The following is a 19,071-nucleotide window of genomic DNA, read 5'->3' on the forward strand; positions in this document are numbered from 1 at the left end:
CCCTCGCCCCTGCAGCCTGGGCGCCTGCCTTCGTGCGCTGCCGCGACCGCGGCCTCTCCGCCTCCTCACGCGCACCCCACCCTGCCCGCCCCTAATGCGCGCAGGGCGCGGCGGTGGGCGGCCGTGCGCCCACAAAGGCTGCTCGCGCTTCCCCGGGCTCGGGGGCTGGGAAGTGGATGGGCGTCAGGGACTGGCCGATCGGGGTCTGGGAGGAGAGGGGCTCGCCCTGGGAGAGGGGTGGGCCGCGGTTCCATTCTTCTCAAGTCCTCCCGGACCGGCGGCTTCGGGCTGCAGTTGTGGCTGGGAGCCCCACCCTTTTTTGATGCAGCTCGGAGCGTGCGGTGGAGGTTGGCGTGGAGGCCCGCGGGCTCCCCGGGGGTCGGGAGGGGCGGGGGCTCGGACCGCCGCTCGGCGCCGCACCTGCTCGGGCGCCCTCTCCGCCCAGGTCCCGAGCTCGGAGGTCAGGACCATGGCCAGCGCCTCCCTGGCCCGCCTGGCAGCAACACCACGCTTGGTTCCTGTTTGCCTGGAGAGAAGAGCGAGGAGGCCGTGGAATCCCCCGGTGGAAACCAAACCGCTGCTAAATAGTCCGTGAGGAGAACAAAGTTCCGCCAAGTGTTTCCGCAAGGGCTTCCCAGAGCGCCCCCACCGCTGTTTGGGAGGCACTTTGGGGCAGGCCTTCAGTGGATTGCATTCAAAGGGTTAAAAAAACCAGAATACGGGGGAGGGGAGGAGAACCCCACCCCTCATAGCTGAGATAGATTGTCGAAGATCAGACCCTTTCTACTGTGTTCATGTGGAAACAAAGAAGGCCAATTTGGTCGACCTTGATTTTAGGAAATGTTTGCCGTCCATTGGCAAATGCGAATCTCGAGCCTTGGAAGTCCAGTAGTTGTCTCTCACACAGTTTTTTCTCTATCAGGGTGACCTTTGCACTTGTGCAGTTTTTCACAGCCTTAATTTCTCAACTGATAAATTCCAGGGCAAAATATCTTAATGCTTCTTTTGCTGTTTCTTTCCAAACTCATGGGTGAAGATGAAGGAAGATCAATCAGTGAATAGTTATTTATTGAATATCTATTGTGTGTCTTGCCTTGTCATGTGGAGGAAGGTTACTTATACAAAGTTCAAGAGGTTCTCTTCCAAAGGGGCTTCCATCGTAGTTGGGAGTGGTCTCTGCTATTCCCTGAGGGATCCCATGGCATTTCTTTCCCATTCAGGTTTGCATACGTACAGTGAAAGTGCTGGAGGACAATTAAGAGTTGGTGATAGTGGTTAAGCCATGATGTTACCTTTTTTTCTGATACGGTGTAGAGCTTTGAAGCTTTTGACTTTCATAGGTGTAGGAAAAATAAAATTGCTATTATTTTCAAAAGCCAAGGCAACTAATGACTTAATTCATATCCACTTCCTGGCCCCATCCTTGTATTGGGGAATGTCTCATATCCATATATCTCTTTGATTTGACCAGCAGAACCTAAATTAAAAAAAAATACTTGCTTGGTTCCAAGCAATCAGACAACTGAAATAAAAGTTTCCAATAATGTGATTTATACAGAAAGCAGAGGGTGTATGAAGGACTTTCCTGAGTGAACCTTGAGTAAGAGCCGAGATCATGTAGCATCGTGTTTGTGTGAGTAGCTCATAAATGGCAAGTTGTGCTGGTAACACTGATGTCCCACAGGAGGCAGAAACACACCCTGAGAATCAAGAGGAGACCATGCTGAAATGGCAGACCAGGGCTCAGGGTGGAGAGTGGCCACCATCATAATCCTAGCAGGGAATTGAAGCTCAAATTTGAAAGACATAGTCTCACTGGGTTGAATAACTCATCTCTCTTCCTGCCCGTTTGAAACTCAGATGTTTGATCATTAAAGCTACTTCTTCAAACATACCCCAGATTTCATAGAAATTATAAGTTGTAAAGTTACAGCTGTGCATGTGGGAGGAGAGAGACATTTGAAGAGAAGAACATCCAATCCCAAATCAGGCTGTTTTAGCCTCTGCAGAGGCACATTTGCCCCTGTTGCCTTGTTACTAGTGATAGAGGGAAATCTAGCCTGGCCTTTGTGTAGCTTCCTTGGATTTTCATGTTCAACCTTGCCTCATCACATAAAGGCCATTCCTGTGGAATTTGTCATGCATGACTAAGCAATTTGTCACGGTGCTTACAGTGTTTGAATATTTTATGTCCTTCTAAGAGGGGAAAGGCACGTATGTATACATGTATAACAATAGTAATTTTTAAAAAGATTTATTTATTTTTATTTGAAAGGTAGAGTTACACAGTGAGAGAGAAAGAGAGACACACAGAGAGAGATCTTCCATCTGCTGGTTCACTCTCCAAATGGCTACAACGAACAGTTCTGGGCCAGGCTGAAGCCAGGAGCTTCATCTGGGTTTCTCAAGTGCGTGGCAGGGGCCCAAACACTTGGGCCATCTTTTGCTGCTTTTCTAGGCACACTATCAGGGAGCAGGATTGGAAGTATAGACTCAAACTGGTGCCTATTTGGGATGCTGGAACTGCAGGCCTGCGTCTTAACTTGCTAACTTGGGCCATCTTTTGCTGCTTTCCTAGGCACACTATCAGGGAGCAGGATTGGAAGTGTAGACTCAAACTGGTGCCTATTTGGGATGCTGGAACTGCAGGCCTGCGTCTTAACTTGCTATACCATAACACCGATTCCAACAATAGTAATTTCTAAATGCACACTCGGGCCCACCATTTTAACTGAATTGAGTAATCGTTAGTTAGTTTTTAGCTAACCTAAAACTAAAGCATGACAACAATATCTACAGGCACTCCTCTTGTAAACCCTGGCACAGAGTTGAGGGGGACTAGAGTAGGTGGATCCGAGGCCGTGACTCGTGCCTTTCCTCCTCCCTGAACTGTATTGATATGTGTTCTTGATGCACGGTCAGCAGTGACCTTGCTAACCTGAGGTACTAGGAGGCCTGCTGTTGCTCTCACAAGGCTTAGCTCAAATGCCATATGGTTTATGGGAGATGTGGGAGATTTATGGCTTGAATTGGGCATTTGAATGCAATATTCTGAGCAGGCCAGCACCAGAAAGCAATGGTGTGGCTTGACCTGGGGTGTCAGGTTTCCGTGAAGGAGAGAGCGGAAGTGAAAGAGAAAAGTTTCTCTCTCTCGTTGCCTGTAAGTCCACATCGGGCTGCAGTGAGGCTGCTTGCTTACTACTGCTTGTGAGGGACAGTGGCGAGCAGAAGGTTCGTTCTGTTGGTTTCTTCCTCTCTTGCCATGCCCATGGGTGCTCCAACCTCCTCCCTTCCTTCCACCCCAGACGTGATTTAGCCATAACCAGATGCTCAGCTAGGGTTACTAGCTCCTGGACATGCCTTCTGAAGGGGTCTCCAGGCCCTCTTCCCAGCAGCAAGCAGCCCACACAGGCTAGAGTGACAGGGAAGTGATTGTGTTCTCCAGGGCAGGTGCCATCAGTGAACTACAGAGTGCTATTGAACTTGGTTCATAAAATGCTTGCTGATATTCCCTTCTGTTCTGTGTCCCCATCCCCTCTCCCCTCTCCCATGTGGATTCTCTAAGCCCTGGGATGCCAGAGCTCTGCTGCCCCTCACTGTTCAGTGCCATTACCACCCATTCTCAAAGTGATGTTCCTTCTTCATCTTAGGGGCAACAGATTCTAAGATCCCTGTCTTTCCCTTTGCCCCCTTCTCCCATTCAGAATCCTTTCCTGTGTTACTCTCAGTTACTGCAGAGAAATCTCAGTGATTAAAGTCGTCTACCCTTTGAGTGAATGACTGATATCACATGTCCCCAGAGATGCTTGTTTGATAACAGACTAGCCCGTGAAACAGAATGAATGTGTCCTTAGTGGGATGTGTGGTGGAGATTTGGCTCAGAGCCTACAAATAATTTAATACTGTGGAGGCCACACTGGTTTAAAAGAGGAGATACAAATATGAACATTTGTCTGTCAGGATTCCGAAAAACCTGAGAGCCACCTGAGTTCAAAGGGAGGAAATCGGGGTTGGGGGGAGACTTGGAGAGGGTAAAGAAATGATGCTAATCCATACTTACTGTTTGTTCTTGATTTTCTTGATTATTGAACCAATCATGTAGTTAGTTAAATTTGACAAAAATTTGGGATTGGCATTGTGGCACAGTGGGTAAAGCTGCTCCTTGCAATGCTGGCATTCCATATCAGAACACTGCTCTGCTTCTGATCTGGCTCCCTGCTAATGTACCTGGGAGAGCAGCAGAAGATGGCCCAAGTGCTTGGGCCTCTGCCACCCGCCTGGGAGACTCGGATGAAGTCCTGGGCTCCTGGCTTCGGCCTGGCCCACCTCCAGCTGTTGCAGCCATCTTGGGAGTGAACCAGTGGGTGGAAGACACCTCTTTCTCTCTTTGTCTCTCACTCTGTGTCTGTCACTCTACCTTTACAGTAAATAAAATAAGTATTTAAAAAATTTAAATTGACATAATACACATGATATAAAATTTACCATCTTAGCCATTTTTAATTGCACAGTTCAGTTGTGTTGAGCACATTCACATTGTTGTGTGACTTTCATCACTCTCCATCTCCAGAATTTCTCATGATTTTTTAAAAGATTTTTATTTATTTGATAGGCAGAATTACAGAGAGATGGAGAGACAGAAAGAAAGGTCTTCTATCCTCTGGTTCACTCCCCAAATGGCTGCAATGGCCAGAGCTGGGCTGATCTGAAGCCAGGAGCTGGGAGTTTCTTCTGGGTCTCCCACTTGGGTGGAGGGACCTAAGCACTTGGGCCACCTTCCACTACTTTCCCAGGCCATTAACAGGGAGCTAGATTGGAAGAGGAGCAGCTGGGACTTGAACCAGCACACGTACGGGATGGTGGTGCCAAAGGCAGAGATTTAGTTGACTATGCCACAGTGCCAGCCATGCATAATTTTTTTTTAAGATTTATTTATCTGAAAGAGTTTCAGAGAGAGAGAGAGGAAGATCAATCTTCCATCTGCTGGTTCAATGCCCCGATAGCTGCAGTGGCCAGGGATGATCCAGGCTGAAGCCAGGAGCCAGGAGCTTCATCTGGATCTCCCATGTGGGTGACAGGGACCCAAGCACTTGAGCCATCTTCTGCTGCTTTCCCAGGTCATTAACAGCTAGATCTGAAGCGGAGCAGTCAGGATTCAAACTGGTTTCCCTATGGGATGCTGGTGTCACAGGCAATGGCTTTACCCAGAACTCCACAATGCTGGCCCTACTTTTTTTTTTCTTTTAAAGGTTTATTTTATTTATTTGAAAGGCAGAGTTCAGAGAGAGAGGGGGAATCTTTCATCTTCTGGTTATTCTCTAAATAGCCACAGTGGCTGGAACTGAGCAAAGCTGAAACCAGGAGCCTGGAACTATATCTGGGTCTCCTATGTGGGTGGCAAGGGCCCAAGTACCTGTGCCATCTTCCACTGCCTTCTCTGGCACATGAGCTGGGTTGGAAATGGAGCAGGTAGGCCTTGAACCATGCTCGAATGGGATGCTGGCATAGCAGGTGGTGGCACCATAATGCTGGCCCCAGTCCAGAAGTTTTTCATCTTGCAAAACTGAAAGTTTATACCCATTAACACTAAATCCCCATCCTCCCCCTCTCCCATCCCTGGCAACCCCCATTGTATTCTCTGTTTGTATGAATCTGACTACTTTGACTATCACATACAGGTGACATCATACAGTATTTATTTAAATTTGAGAGGTAGAGAGACAAAGAGAAACAGACACAGAGAGATTTGTCCATTGGTTCACTCCCCAACTGCCTGCAACAGCCAGGACAGGGCCAGACACATGCAGGTCTCCTGCGTGTGTGACATGTCTCTAACTGCTCAGCCGTCGCCTGCTGGCTGCAGGATGTGCATTAGCAGGAAGCTGACCTGGAAGATGAGCTGGGGCTTGAACTCAGGCGCTCCATTTTGGGATGCAAGTGACATCTTAACCGCTGTGCCAAATGGTGCCGAATCCCTGCAGTTTTGTCATTTGTGACTGGCTTATTTCATTTGGCATGATCATCTCTAGGTCTATCCACATTGTAGCATGTGACAGAATCTCCTTTTTTGAGGCTGAATAATATTGTTATAACAAATCATTAATAAGTTAAAAACATGTTTCTGAATTAGTAGGTGTGCTTTTAATTAATTGTGGAAGTGAGAAGGGTTGTATTTGAAGCCTAAGGCCTGAGTAAAAGAAAACTTCCACCAGCTAGCCAGCTTCTGCCATCTTTCCCCTTGTAGCTCAAGGATGGCCAGGAGAATTCCTGTTATTGACCCTCCAGTGACAGCGGCTGGCCGTGACCATTTCCACGTTCTGTAGCTCACAGGTGCATGGCTCTGGGCATGGAAATCAAGGCGGGGAGGGCAACTTTCCCAGCCCTGGTGAAGACTGGCTTGGAATTTTCACAGGTCCTTTGGTTCAAATGTCACTTCTGTTTCCTTGAGAAAGAAGGAAACTCAGAATTGGTCATGCATTTGAATGTATGTTATGTTGAATGTCAGAGCTTGAAAGAGATCCTGAGTGGTGTAGCAGTGCCGAAAGCGATGCCCAGAAATCTGTGTCTTGTTAGAATTCAGGTGCTGTCCCCGGGCTGGGGTGGAGGTCTCCTGTACTCAGGCCCACTGTAGTTATCTATTGGCAAACCTTGTGATTATGTGGCATTATGTAACTTGATGCTTTTACATCCCAGGGTCTACACTTCAGAATGTGTAGAATGTTTTGTTTTAAAATCTTCCCTGAAAAAAAAATCTTCCCGATACCCTCTGATATAGGTGTTCCCCTCTTCCTGTAAATAAGGAAACTGAAATTGAATGCTGTGTGTTTACTGACTGAATTTTTTTAAAAAGATTTATTTATTTATTTATTTGACAGGTAGAGTTACAGACAGTGAGAGGGAGAGACAGAGAGAAAGGTCTTCCTTCCATTGGTTCACCCCCCCAAATGGCCGCTATGGCCAGAGCTATGCCGATCCAAAGCCAGGAGCCAGGTGCTTCCTCCCGGTCTCCCATGTGGGTGCAGGGGCCCAAGCATTTGGGCCATCCTCCACTGCCTTCCCAGGCCACAGCAGAGAGCTGGACTGGAAGAGGAGCAACCGGGACTAGAACCTGGTGCCCATATGGGATCCCAGCGCCGCAGGCGGAGGATTAGCCAAGTGAGCCACGGCGCCGGCCCTGACTGAATTCCTAAGGTCTTGCTGTTCCGTGAGTATGTGAGCTAGGATTTGAACTAAGATTTCCTGACCCAGCCCTGTATTCTTTCTGTGCTTCAGTTCCACTGTCAGAGATAGGCAGGAAGCTGAGAGGTACAAATATGGTTTTATGGGCAAACTATTTTATGTCTCATTTCATGCTTTCCGTGATGTAGGTCCTGTGCTTAAAGCTTGGTGTAAATCATTAATTCTAAGATGGCTCTGATAAATAGTGTTACTGTTAATCTTACTTCGAACAAGAAATATCTGAAGGTAAAGAAAACTTGCAAAACATCTTGCTGATGAAAAACCAGAGGCAGGATTTGAACCCAGGATTATGTAAACAGCCCCTTGGTCACTGTGAAATAATGAATTGCTTTCTGTATTAATTGTCTTTTTCTTATTTGCTCTCCTAAGAGTTAACTATTGCAAAAAAAGGTCTGAGTGCTTGCTTTTTTAAAAAAATTTTTGGTAATATACCCTTGGAAGCCATCCGTAACATGACCTGTTGATTTGTCTTTATGAATGTGCCCTCCACTGCTGATATTCCGTCCTTCATTCTTTTCTACACAAGGCATGTCATCAAATATTCCTGGGACACAGGCCAACTCTGACAGTTTGAATGACATTCCATTCTAAGGTTAGAGCAATGTGATGACAATATGATTTTTCAACTTGATGTAAATCATTGTCTTAGTCAATTCAGGCAGTTCTAACAAATCACCAAAGATTGAGTGGCTTAAACAACAGACATTTATTTCCTGCAGCTCTGGAGGCTGGAGTCCAAGACTAAGATGCTGACGGATGCGGTGTTTGGTGAGGGTCCTCTTCCTGCTTCGTTGATGGCCATGGTAAAGCTGTGGTGGAGAGAGAGGAAGAAGGCTCTCTGTGGTTCTTTTATCCTCCCAAAGGCCCACCTCCCAGTACCACCCCATTGTAGATCAGGGTTTTGATGCATGAATTTTGGGTGCTAACAAACTTGCTGTCCACAGCAACTGTGAAATACACGCAAATGCTGAGGGAGTCATCAATAAGACTGTTGGCTGGTGGGGCTGTGGGGCATTTGACTTTAGTTAGTTGGTACCTGGGTAGCAAGGGCCAAAGCTGCGCACACTCGGGCTGCCTTGCCGGTCTTGAAGGACATTGGAGTTTGTTTTCCGGCACTTGTAGACAGCTTGCACAGGCTGTGCTTGTGAGGGCGTTGTCTAGTGGGAAGAGCCCCAGAGTCAGGAGCCAGGGAGCCTGGCTGGAAGCACCGCTGTGTGACCTGGAGCTGGCATCAGTATTGACAGGAATCTCTACGGCTCCTTCTGTCTATGCCCATGAAGGCTCTGAGAGAAAGCTGAGGTATTCCTGGCTGCTCTTTTCGTTTTTTAACTTAAAATTGAGGCAAAAATCATATAACATGAAATCTTAATGTTAACTATTTTAAGTGTACATTTCTGTGGATTTTAGTACTTTTTAAAAAAGATTTATTTATTTATCTGAAAGGCAGAGTTACAGGAGGGCAGAGAGAGAGAGAGAGAGAGAGAGAGAGAGAGAGAGAGAGAGAGAGAGAGGAGAGAGGTCTTCCATCCACTGGTTCACTCCCCAAATGGCCACAATGGCTGGAGCTGCGCTGATCTAAAGCCTGGAGCCAGGAGTTTCTTCTGGGTCCCCCACATGGTTGCAGGGGTCCAAGTGCTTAGGCCATCTTTTACTGTTTCTCCAGGCCATAGCAGAGAAATGGATTGGAAGTGGAGCAGCTGGGACTCGAACTGGCACCCATATGGGATGCTGGCACTGCAGGTGGCAGCCAAAGCACCAGCCCTGGATTTTAGTCCTTTTACAATGTTGTACATCCATAACCATCATTGAATTCCAGAATATTTCATCACCCCAAAATAAGTTCTGTGCCCATTAAGCAGATACTCCTATTACACCCTCAGCCTCAGCCTCTGGCAACCACTGATGTGCTTTTGTCTCTGTGGATTTGCCTTTTCTGGACAATCATTGACCTTTGTGTAGGCCTTCTTTCACTCAGTGTAATTTTTTAAAAAGATTTATTTATTTATTTGAAATCAGAATTACACACAGAGAGAAGGAGAGGCAGAGAGAGAGAGGTCTTTTTTTTTTTTTTTTTAAAGATTTGTTTATTTTACTTGAAAGTCAGTTACACAGAGTGAAGGAGAAGCAAAGAGAGAGAGAGAGAGAGAGAGAGAGAGAGAGAGAGAGGTCTTCCATCCACTGGTTCACTCCCCAGTTGACCACAGTGGTCAGCCAATTGACCACAGTGGTCAGAGCTGTGCTGATCTGAAGCCAGGAGCCAGGAGGTTCTTCTGGGTTTCCCACGTGGGTGCAGGGGCCCAAGGACTTGGGCCATCTTTTACTGCTTTCCCAGGCCATTGCTGAGAGCTGGATCGGAAGTGGAGCAGCCGGGACTCTAACCAGTACCCATATGGCATGCTGGCACTGCAGGTGGCTGCTTTACCCACTATGCCACAGTGCAGGCCCATTGGTGTAATGTTTTTAGGGCTCATCACATTGTGGCATGTCTTTGTGCTTCATTCCTTTTTTATGTAGATTACATTTTGTTTTTCTATTCAATCTGTTTAATGGATAGTTGGACTGTTTATACCTTTTAGGTATTATGAATAATACTGTTATTTACAAGGTTTTAAATATATATATTTTCCCTTTTGTTGGATCCTTTTTGTGGAACTGCTAAGCTGTTTTCTATGGTAACTATACCAAAACTTGTTATTTTCCTGTTTTCAAGTATAACCATTTTAGTATATAAGTAGGTCCTCATTTACATTCCCTGATAACTAATGATGTTCAGCATGTTTTCATGCACTTGTTGGCCATTTGTATGTCTTTGTTTATTCAAATCTTTGCCCATTTTTTAGAACCTAGTTTATTTGTCTTGTTGTTGAGTTGTATGAGTTTTTTATATATTTTCTGAATATTAGTCCCTAATCAGATAAATGGTTTGAAAATATTTTCTACCATTCTGTGGGGGTTGTCTTTGCACTTTCTCAGTAGTTTCCTTTGATGCACAAAAGTTTTTACTTTTGAAGAAGTCCAATTCATCTTTTCTTTTGTTTATTGTGCATTTGGTGTTATATTATCCCTGGCTGTTCTTAAAATGGCTGGATCAACTGAAATGTAGCAAGGGAGTTCCAGGAATGCATTTCCTAGAATCATGTTCATGTAACTAAATCCTTGGAGAGTTTGAAACTCATTTAGAATAACATTTGCAAAAGCTCAGTATTCTTGAGTACTGTTCACTGAGTAAGCCTGACCCTTTTATCTTATGATCCTGTTCATATGAAGAAAGTTCCTCCTATGTGTGCCTATATAATACATTTCTGTTACATATATATATATATATATTTTTTTTTTTTAATCGAAAATTTGCATTCCAAGCCAGAGACCTGGGTGTTGCAGGGATGGTGCTGAGGAAGACAGCAAGCTGAACATATAGTAAATACATTTAAGGAACTAATTTAAGGCAATGAAAAAGTTTTTATTATGGTAATATATGCATAACATAAATTTAGGATCCTAATGGTTTGAACTGTGCAATTCAGCAGTGTTAACTATGTCTGCATTGGGCTGCAGCTGATCATCAGAAGAGTTTTCATCTTGCAGGACTGAAACTCTACTCATTAAACAACTGCTCTGCGTTTCCCTCTCCTCCCAGTCATCGAAAGGCTCCATTTTACTCTCTTTCTGAAGTAGACTGTTTTGGATACCTCATAAGTGGAATAATTCAGTATTTGCCATTTTCTAAAAAAGATTTATTTATGTGTATGAAAGGCAGAGCATCAGAAAGAGAGAGGGAGACAGAGATCTTCCATCCACTGGTTCACTCTCCAAATGACTGCAACAGCCGGGCTGGGTCAGGCAAAAGCCAGGAACCAGGAACTCCATCCTGCTCTCCTGCAGGGACCCAAGGACTTGGGTCATGTTCCACTGCCTTCACAGGCACATGAGCAGGGAGCTGGATTGGAAGTGGAGCAGCTGGGGCTTAACTGGGGCTTCTACGTGGGATGCCAGCAATCAGTAGAATTTCTGAATTGTTTAGTAATTTGTTGAGGAACTGACATACAGTTATACATTATGACTGTACCACTTTATGTCTCCACCAGCAGTGCCCAAGGGTTCAAATTTCTCTACAGCTTCCCTTAACCTAATTTTTTTTGATAGTAGCTGTCTTAATGGGGTAATGCAGTCTCTCACTGTGGTTTTGATTTGTGTTTCCCTGGTGATTAGTGATGTTCAGCATCTTTGCATGAGCTTCTTGGACATTTGTATATCTTCCTTGGAGAACTATCTGTTCAAATTCCTTGCCTATTTTTTAATGATTTTTTTTTTATTTGAAAGGCAGAGTTACAGAGAAAAGAGAGAAACAGATATCTTCCATCTGCTGCTTCACTCCCCAAATGGCTGCAATGGATGGAGCCAAGAGCTTCTTCTGGGTCTCCCAAGTGGGTGCAGAGGCCCAAGGGCTTGGGACATCTTCCAGTGCCTTCACAGGCATATTAGCAGGGAGCTGGATTGGAAGTGGAGCAGCCAGGACTACAACTGGCATCCATATGGGATGCCCACATGGGCAGCTCTACCTGTTATACCACAGCACTGACCTCCTACTTTTGAATTTTTAAAAAATTGAATTGTAAGAGTTCTTTGTATATGCTGGATAATAACCCATTTCAGATATATGATTTGCAAATATTTTCTCCTATTCTGTAGGTTGCCTTTTCACTCTGCAGATTATGCCTTTTTCTTTTTTTCCCAAAGAAATCTTTTATTTAAGGTATACAAACTTAATGCGTTCATAAATACAACTTTAGGAACATAGTGATTCTTCCCACCATACCTGCCCTCCCACCCACACTGCCAGCCCTCTTTCTCATCCCTTTCCTACTGCCAGTCTTACTTTTTTTTTTTTTTTACTAAGACCTATTTGGAATTAACTTTATACACAGAAGATTAACTCTATACTAAGTAAAGAGTTCAACAAATTGAATGAAAAAAAAAAAAAAAAAAAAACCCTGTTCAACAGTCGAGATAAGGGCTATTCAAAGTCATTGCATCTCGAAGTTAATTTCACTTAATTTTTTTTCGTAAACTTTTTTTGGAGAAACTTAATTAAAGAAGAATGCACAGATGATACATCTTTTGCGAGCACTAAGACATAATCATAACTTATAAGAATATCCTCTGGGGCTAGCGCTGTGGCTTAGCAGGTAAAGCCGCTGCCTGCAGTGCTGGCATCCCATATGGGCACCTGTTCGAAACTCGGCTGCTCCTCTTCCAATCCAGCTCTCTGCTAGGGCCTGGGAAAGCAGTACAAGATGCCTGTGCATCCGTGTGGGAGACCTGGGAGAAGCTCCTGGCTTCTGGCTTTGGATCAGCGCAGCTTCGGCCATTACGGCCGATTGGGGAGTGAACCAGCGGATGGAAGACCTTTCTCCTTTGCCTCTCCTTCTCTCTGTGTAACTCCGACTTTCAAATAAATAAATAAATCTTTAAAAAAAGGATATCCTCCACTTAAAACACTAAAATGAAGTAAATCTTTAAGAACAAGTTTTACTATTAATTCTCATAATGCAACTTTTTGAGGACAGAGGTCCTACATGGGAAGTTAGTGCACAGTGACTCCTATTGTTAATTTAACAATTAATGCTCTTATGTATGATGTCAGTGATCACCTGAGGCTCTTGACATTAACTGTCTAGGCTAAGGAAACCTTTTGTACCCACAAACTCCTTCAGTATTTGGACAAGGCCATAAACAAAGTGGAGGTTCTCTCCTCCCTTCAGAGAAAAGTACATCCCTCTTTGATGACCACTTCTTTCCAATGGGGTCTCATCCACAGAGGTTCTTCAGGTAGGATATTTTTTTGCCACAGTGTCTTGGCTTTCCATGCCTGAAATGCTCTCATGGGCTTTTCAGCCAGACCAGAATGCCTTAAGGGCTGATTCTGAGGTCAGAGTGCTGCTTAAAGCTATTGTCATTCTAAAAGTCAGCTGTGTGGACTGCTTCCTATGTTGGAACACTCTCTCCTTTTTAATTTTATCTATTATTATTACCAAACACTTTATCCTGCTTATATGATCAGTGTAACACTTGATCCTATTTATATGATCACTTTAACACTTAATCATATCCATGTGATCACTTGTAACACTTAAGATGGTATTTTTACCACCCAGTTTAAGGGGATTTGGGGTCCCATGGCAAGTTTTTAAATTGTACCTTTAGAAGTAAGTCCATAGGAATGTATGTAGAACTATTCAACTTTACAGTTATAAACTTCATAGATTTTGTAATTAAAACTTTAGGAACATGGTGATTCTTTCCACCATGCCCACACTCCCACCCATACTCTCATCACCCTTCCTCCTCCCTCTCATTCCCACTCTTATTTTTTACTAAGATCTATTTTAAATTAACTTTATACGCATATACTATATGTTAAGAGTTCAACAATTAGTGGCCGGCGCCACTGCTCAATAGGCTAGTCCTCTGCCTGCGGCACCAGCACACCGGGTTCTAGTCCTAGTCAGGGTGCCAGATTCTGTCCCGGTTGCCCCTCTTCCAGTCCAGCTCTCTGCTGTGGCCCGGGAAGGCAGTGGAGGATGGCCCAAGTGCTTGGGCCCTGCACCTGCATGGGAGACCAGGAGAAGCACCTGGCTCCTGGCTTTGGATCAGTGCAGTGCGCCGGCTGCAGTGGCCATTGGAGGGTGAACCAATGGTAAAGGAAGACCTTTCTCCCTGTCTCTCTCTCTCTCACTGTCCACTCTGCCTGTCAAAAAAAAAAAAAAAAAAAAAAAAAAGAGTTCAACAATTAGTATTAAAAAAAAACCCAAAACTGTACCTAAACAGTCAAGATAAGAGCTGTTCAAAGTTATTGCTTCTCAAAGTGTCAGTTTCATTCATTGCTTCTCAAAATGTCAATTTCACATCTATAGATGTCTTTTTAGGTGTTCTATTATCACAGGTCGGGGGAACATATGGTATTTATCCCTTTAGTACTGGCTTATTTCACTAAGTTTGATGTTTTCCAGATTCATCCATTTTGTTACAAATGACCAGATTTCATTTTAAAAAATTATTTATTTATTTTTGCTGTATAGTATTCCATGGTGTATCTATCCCATAATTCCTTTATTCCTTCAGTTGATGGGCATTTAGGTTGATTCAACATCTTAGCTCTTATGAATTGAGCTTCAACAAACAAGAGGGTAAAGATATTTCTTTATATGCTGATTTCGTGTCCTTTGTGCAAATTCCCGGAGGCGGGATGGCCGTATCATATGGTAGGTCTATATTCAGATTTCTGAGATATCTCCATACTGTCTTCCATAGTGATTTTACCAGTTTACATTCCCACCAACAGTGGATTAGGGTACATTTTTCCCCATGTCCTCTCCAGGATTTGTTGTTTGTTGATTTCTGTAGGAAAGCCATTCTAATGGAGGTGAGGTGAAACCTCATTGTGGTTTTGATTTGCATTTCACTGACAGCTAGTGATCCTGATCCTTGACCATTTGGATTTCCTTTTTTGCAAAATGCCTGTTTAAGTCCATTTCTTCACTGGGTTGTTTGTTTTGTTGTTGTTGAGTTTCTTAATCTCTATATATTTTGGTTATTAATCCTTTATCAGTTGCATAGCTTGCAAGTAATTTCTCCCATTCTGTCAGTTGCCTCTTCACTTTGCTGAGTGTTTCTTTTGCGGTAGAGAAGCTTCTCAATATGATGTAATCCCATTTGTCAATTTTGGTTTTAATTGTCTGTGCCTCTGTAATCTTTTCCAAGAACTCTCTACCTGTCCCAACGTCTTGCAGGGTTTCCCCAAGGTTCTCTAAAATTTAATGATATTGGGTCACAGATTTAGGTCTTTAATCCATTTTGAGTGGATTTTGGTGTAAGGTAGGGATCTTGCTTCATACTTCTGCTTATGGAGATCCAGTTTTCCCAGCACCTTTTGTTGAAGAGACTGTTGTGCTCCAGGGATTGATTTAAGCTCCTTTGTCAAAGATAAGTTGGCTGTAGATGCTTGGATTGATTCCTGGAGTTTCTACTGTGTTCTTTTGGTCTATAAGTTTGTTTTTGTGCCAGTTCCAGGCTGTTTTGATTATAACTGCTCTGTAGGATGTCTTGAAATCTGGTATTGTGATGCCTCCTTTTGGTTTTTGTTCTATACGATTACTTTAGCTATTCAGGGTTTCCTGTGTTTCCATATGTATTTCAGAATCATTTTTTCTATATCTGAGAAGAATGTCCTTGGTATTTTGATTGCTGTTGCAATGAATCTGTAAACTGCTTTCAGTAGTATTGACATTTTGTTGATATTGATTCTTCCAATCCATGAACATGGAAGATTTTCCGTTTTTTTGGTATCTTCTTTTATTTATTTCTTTAACATTTGGTAGTTCTCAATGTAGAGATCTTTGACATCCTTGGTCAGGAATCTATTTCTTCTAGGTTTCCTGCTTTGTTAACATATAGCTGTTTGTATTAATTTCTGATGATTCTTTTTTTTCTCCCTGTGGTGTCTGTTGTTACATTTCCTTTTTTCAACTCTAATTTTATTAACTTGGCTTTCAGATGCATTAGCAGGAAACTGGATTGGAAAGTGGAGGGGCTGGGACTTGAACTGACACTCTGAAATAAGATGCCAGCATCGCAGATGGTGGCTTAACCCTGTGTGCCACAATGCTGGCCCCTGGATATTTTTATTATCTTTTGTGGATAATACTCCTGAGTACATCAGCTAGAACCACCAGGACCATGGTGGTACTGAGTTTCTTGTTTGGTTTCTGACGTTAATCAGAGGGCCTGTACTCATCCAGCATGTTAGAGAGAGATGCTTTCTGCCGCACTGTCAGTGTCCTGTAACCAGTGACCCCCAGTTCAGCCAGTTGCGTTTTACTTGTTTCAGAAAGAGAACACACACCATGGAAAACTGTGGGGCGTCTCTGTGAGAGGGTGTTAGAGGGAGATTTGAGCTCTACTTGTGTGAGCTTGGTGGCCCAAGGAAGTGAGAATTTCCCCTGGATTGGGTGCTGTCAGAAGTGGGACGATTCTCATGGCATGAGACTAAAGCTAGAACAAGTAAAGAAGCATTCGTATCAGTTAGGTGTTGGGAGTTTAGTATTTTGTGCTCTAGACAATGTTTTGTTTTATTAGACTTGACTATGGAGTGGTCTTGTTTTTACCTTGACCCATCCTGGACAGGAGTGGCCTTGTCTGATGCTGATGCTCTGTGAAATTGTTTAGGTTCAGCAGGGCAATATCCAGCCCTCACTGTGAGTGACAGATCAGCTCTTGGCATCTGTTTGGTTTCTCAATGGACTGTTACAACCAGAGATAGCTGTGACAGGTTACAGTCTCTGGTGTTTTATTTCTGTTTCTGTTTTAGACATAGCCTACCCTTCACTCAAAATACCAAATGGTTTCCTGAAAGTCTGTCTTCATGTTAGGAGCTGTCCCCTTTGGAATCCAGGCTTTCAGTGGGGGAGTGTGGACCCTCTGACCCTACTTTCTGACATACGGTCCCACTCACTTCAAGCACCGGTGCCTTGTCCAGCTCCCATTTGATGCTGCAGGGCTTTCAATTTTGGCTTTCAGACATAGTCGCACTTCAGAAATTAATTTGGGGAACAACCTAAGGGATGCTTTCTTTTCGTGTTACCAAATAAGGATAGTTAAAACAATTACCATTTAGAATCATCTCATAAAATCAAGGACATTTTAGCACTAAACTGTAAAAGGAAATTAACTATAGAAAATAAAAATATGCATAAGTTGGGCTTTATGAAAAATTGAATGTATTGTCCTTATTTTTCTCATTCCCAGATTTGTGAAACTTCGCCTCAGCTTCCAGATCAGCCTTGGTTGAGGTGGCACCTGTCTTGGCTCTTCTTGTCTACCCTCAGCCTCTTTTCCTGCAGGGTCATTTCTAGGAGTTGGCGTCTCTGTTGGATGAAGAAATATGGATCTTCGTGGACCAGTAAAATGTATCTGGGTTTTTTTTTTTAAAAGATTTATTTATTTATTTGAAAGGCAGAGTTAGAGGCAGAGAGAGGGAAAGAGAGGTCTTCCATCTGCTGATTCTCTCCCCAAATGGCCACAACAGCTGGAGCTGTGCCTATCTGAAATCAGGAGCCAGGAACTTCTTCTGGGTCTCCCACCTGGGTGCAGGGCCCCAAGCTCTTGGACCATTTTCCACTGCTCTCCCAGGCCATGGCAGAGAGCTGCATCAGAAGTAAAGCAGCTAGGCCTCGAACTGGCACCCATATGGGATGCTGGCGCTGCAGACTTTACCTGCTATGCCACAGCGCCGGCCTCTGGGATTTGTTTTAATCAAGTATGGCAAGATGCACAAATATGGCATTGCCTGCCCCAAAGGAAGAAGTCTTTCTCACAGGTCGCTGGGGACAGGTGATAGAGCACATCCTGTGAGGCCAGGCAGGGAAGCGGGGGGAAGTGTGTGCCAGAGCCCCCATGGGCAGGCACAGGAAGGCGAGCAGACAGTTTTGTTTGCCAGTTCTTACAATTCTGACAGGCACAGAGGCTGTTCCTAGTTACCTGGTCCTTGATCCTGCAGTGGTTATGGCACATGGCTAGTGGCCCTGAGTTCCAGAGCTTCAGAAAAGAGGTAGATGGGATTGTGAGCTCTGGACTGGTAGAGCGGCTTCCAGGAGAGCTGTTTTACTAGCTGAGGAATTGGCCAGTCCTTGGAGGTGCAGACCGTCCAGGCTAGCAAGGCCTCAGAACAGCAGAAAATAAAAAGGCCTGATTAATACAGCAACACTAGCTGGCAATAGCAGACTTTAGATTATTACAGAATCCTGGCCTTAGGTGTCTGTTGGTCTAGTTTGACAGAACTATTGGGCACTTTCATATTTTTATCATTTTCATTAATAAGTTGTTGTTGGAGCATTGTCTTTGGAGCTCCTGGCTAAATTCTTTTTATAGAAAATACTATTGTATGAACTGCTATTATTTTTTAAAGTTTTTTTTTTTAATTATTATTTATTTGGGAGGTAGAGTTACAAACAGAGAGAGGGAGAGACAGAGAAAGGTCTTCCATTTGCTGGTTTACTTTCCAAATGGCTGCATCCGAAGCCAGGAGCCATGAACTTCTTCCAGGTCTTCCATGCAGGTGCAGGGGCCCAAGCACTTGGGCCATCTTCTACTGCTTTCCCAGGCCATAGCAGAGAGCTGGATTGGAAGAGGAGCAGCTAGGACTAGAACCAGTGCTCGTATGGAATGCCAGTGCCACAGGTGGTGGCTTAGCTCACTACATCACAGTGCCAGCCCCAAGTGCTGCTATTTTTAAAATGTGTATTTATTTATTATTATTTTCTACTTATTTTATTTGAAAGAGAGAGAGAGCAAGGTAGAGAAATCTTCCATCCACTGATTCATTCACCAAATGCCCACAAGAGCCAAGGTTGGTCCAGGCTAAAGTCAGGAGCCCAGACTTCAATCTGGGTCTTCTATGTTGGTGGTAGAGATCCAACTATTTGAGCCATCATCTGCTACCTACTAGGGTGTGCATTAGCGGGAAGCTGGATTAGAAGTGAAGTAGTTGGGACTTGAACCAGGCGTCCCAAGTGGCTATTTAACTTCTGTGCTAAATGCCCATCTCCAAATTATCTTTTTAAATCTGGAAAACCATCATCTTACTTTTATTTTTCTTTTTTTTAAATATTTATTTTATATTTATTTGAAAGTTAGAGTTATGGACGGCGCTGTGGCTCACTTGGTTAATCCTCTGCCTGTGGTGCTGGCATCCCACATTGGCACCGGTTCTAGTCCCTGTTGCTTCTCTTCCAGTCCAGCTCTCTGCTATGGACTGGGAGGGCAGTGGAGGATGGG

General features: G+C 44.1%; 1 protein-coding gene across 1 annotated transcript in view; it reads left to right on the top strand.

The window, feature by feature from the left end:
* Positions 1-19,071, top strand: part of DPYSL2 (dihydropyrimidinase like 2) — a 144,849-nt gene that overhangs the window by 406 nt on the left and 125,372 nt on the right. The gene's annotated exons all lie outside the window — the stretch shown is intronic.

This window comes from Lepus europaeus, chromosome 16 (assembly GCF_033115175.1).
Source record: "Lepus europaeus isolate LE1 chromosome 16, mLepTim1.pri, whole genome shotgun sequence".
Classification (NCBI taxonomy): Eukaryota; Metazoa; Chordata; class Mammalia; order Lagomorpha; family Leporidae; genus Lepus; species Lepus europaeus.